Below are 3,324 nucleotides of genomic sequence, written 5' to 3'. Positions count from 1 at the left end.
AAAAAAAAAAAAAAAAAAAAAAAAAGAATCAAATAGACCAAAGCATAATATTTGGGGACAGGAAGATACTCAGAGACATAAGAATTCCCTCTCTATTATGCCTGAGAAACTTGAACACATCCACTGACAAGGAGCTCACTGCTTCTTGCTCTTGTATTGGACATTCCCAGTTGTTTAAGACTTTTTAATTGGGCCCAAACTTTCTTCCTAAAACTGGCTCATATTTGTCCAGCTCTGTTCGTTCAATGGCAAAATATGACAAATGTACTCCCTCTTCTATATAAGAGACCACTAAACATTAAAAGGAAACTATAATGTCTCCCTTTAGAATTTGTTCATATAGGCTAGTCTTGTCTCATACAATTAAGCCTTGCCCAGTCAGCCTGCATTTGGGCAGCCAGAGGATAAACAATCTGATTCAATGAGGAAGGAAATAGTGGTATGAGAAGTAGAAAAAGTCAAAGTGGAGAAGGGGAGGTAGGTTTTGAGAAGATAAAGTGTGCCAACACATATTTTATAACTTAAGTAAGATTTTCTGTACTTAGTGATTATTTTTAAGATTTTGGGACTTCGCATGATGCATTGAAAGTAGGACAACTATTTGACCAGATTTGTAAAGGTACAAATCTGGAGCAGAAGGCCACCTAGAAACTTTCTGCTGGTAAGACAATGGCATTCAATTCTGAGACATGCCTTGTAAAGGGACTATCAATCTATGTCCTTCGATGTTGAAATAGCACATTGATTACAGTGTGCTAAGTGATTCCAGTTAATCTATCTAGCTAAAGATCTGGGTGTAAGAAATTACACTTGTGAGGTCTGGCCAACCCTCACAGTGTAACTACAAAATGCACCTATAGTCATGGAGCAAGGGATGCCAAGAAATATATTAATTTAGGAATAAAGGTGAAACAGGGGTAGACTGTTATTCCATGTGAATACTCTCTGAGCATTGCAATGGATGTTTTATCAACTGCTAATAATCAGGGTTTGTTCATATTATTAGAGAAAGACTGGATTTTAATGGCTCTTCCTACTGCCAAGAAATTTGGCTCCTACAGCTCATAACCTGTGCCATCACTCCATGCATAAATCATAATATAGCAAATTGACAGAGGCTGCAGGTCCTGGGATAGCTAAGTGCTAGACAATTAGACAAGCGTTAGCTAAGTGAGGACAATTAAGATGTGACAGCATTTACATTCCATAATTCTGGATAGATTCATCTTACTAAAAGTATACTGAGAGAATCTGCTCAGAGTAGATTCTTGAAGAACGGACCTGGCTGGAGAAAACATCATGAGAAGATAGTTACTTTGTCTGCAAGTATTCACTTGTTTGTTTATCCTACCAAATAGCAATTGGTGCTGGGTTTCCCATGGACATGACTGTCCATGGGAAACATGATTGGGAGATTGGGAGATGGATAAGTGTATTAGTCAGCTATTGCTATGACAATGCCACATAACAAAACTCAGTGGCTCATAAACAACAGCATTTTATTTATTTATTTAGTTTTTACTCACTGGTCCTTGGCTATGACAGCTCTGCTTCAGGACAAAGGTTGGCTGGTTTAGGTCCAGGCTGAAGATCAGGTGTGGGTTAGCTCCATGTGTTTCATTCTGGGTCTAAGCTGAGGGGATAGAAGCTAACTGGGTCATGCTTTTTTCATGATAATCACAGGAGCACAAAAGGACAACCAAACCATGTAAGCATACATAAAGCCTCTGTTCATGTCACTTCTACTACATTTCATTGACCAAGTCCATATTCAATAAAGAAGAGTTTAGGGGGAAGTAAACACCTCTCACTGTCTCATTGTTCTGTGGAAGAACAATGCAATGCCACAAGGCAAAGGATATAGATGTATAATCCAATTGCAGGGGAGTAAAAAGTTGGAATGAATAATTCAGTCTTTTGGAGTACATGTTCTGTACTTTTTTGTAAAGGCTGGCCTAGATCATTGCATTTTTTAAAATTTGAGGATAATATTTTAGGCTAAAGCCTGACTGAATCATATTATAAGTGAACCCATAAACCCTAATGAATCAACAATAGTGAGAAATTCAATCAATCATAAATCCAAGAAATTAAAAAATGCATCCAGCTCTGTGTGAAGGTTTCATTGAGTCCAGTGGTGATGGAGATGCCTCAGGCCTCAAACACAGTGGGCTTGGCAGAACAGCCATACTGCTGTTCAGGCCGATTCAGGGCTAACAAATGCACTCAAGCATCTTGACATTGCCAGCAGCATCAAAAGTGATGTGCTGGTTGCCAGCAAAAGTGCCATTAAAAATAGAAATAAAACATACAAAATATAAAAGTTGGGATAAAATGTCAAAGTGTGTTTATGAGAAGACCTATCCATTTCTAAGTGATGTAATGGAAAATCCATCTTTGGTCTACCCAAATCAAGGACGTTTTATAAACTGGATAATGTGACAATTTGTGACAAATCCTAAACCCACTAACCGAAATCTCCTGCCTCTAGGAAAAGTGTAGCTGGAATTTCTAAATAAGTAAAATTATGACTTAAAGGTCCAGAGAGAGGCAACTGCTGATACATCTTTAAGTCTACAGATATGTGTGTGTGTATAAATGAATTGATAAATACATAGATAAGCACGCATACTTTGTGTTAATTTTGCCAATCAATACTTACTCAAAGCAAGGAATAGATATTTTCAGCATTTAATATGTTTATTCTTTATTAACAGTCATTGCAGTCAACCTATTTAATTAAAATTAAGCCTTTCTTCGGTTCAAATCTGCTCAGCCTTAAAGGGGATTCTCATTAGAGTTATAACCCTGACATAAGAAAATGGAACATCTTAAGGCTTACAGTGGTTGAATTGGAAACAAGGCCTTCCAACATAAAGGAAAAATGTCTCTCAAAGGTGTTCAATTCAATTCAATGTACCTCACACCTTATACAAATATTAGTTCAAAAGGTTTAAGAATGCATTATAGAACTAAACGTGAGATTATTGATACAAAACTATAAAACTTTGAGAAGAAAATCTTCATGACCTTGGATTAGGCAGAATTTTTAGATACGACATCAAAAGCATGAGTCATAAAAATAATAATAATAATCATTATACATTAAACTTCATCAAAACTTTTTTAAAACTTTTGCTCTATGAAAGACACTATTTAAAAATAGAAAAAAAAAGCTACAGAATTGGTGAAAATGTTTGGAGATCATATATATATTATATATATTATACATATATATATATATACACACAAACACACACAATATTTCAACAAAAAGGAAATCAACATCTCAATTTAAAAAGTGACCAAAATATTTGAATTTTA

The sequence above is a fragment of the Rhinopithecus bieti genome, unplaced genomic scaffold (genome assembly GCF_001698545.2).
Source record: "Rhinopithecus bieti isolate Rb0 unplaced genomic scaffold, ASM169854v2 scaffold_4553, whole genome shotgun sequence".
In the NCBI taxonomy this organism is placed as follows: Eukaryota; Metazoa; Chordata; class Mammalia; order Primates; family Cercopithecidae; genus Rhinopithecus; species Rhinopithecus bieti.
Note: the sequence above shows the minus strand (reverse complement) of the source record.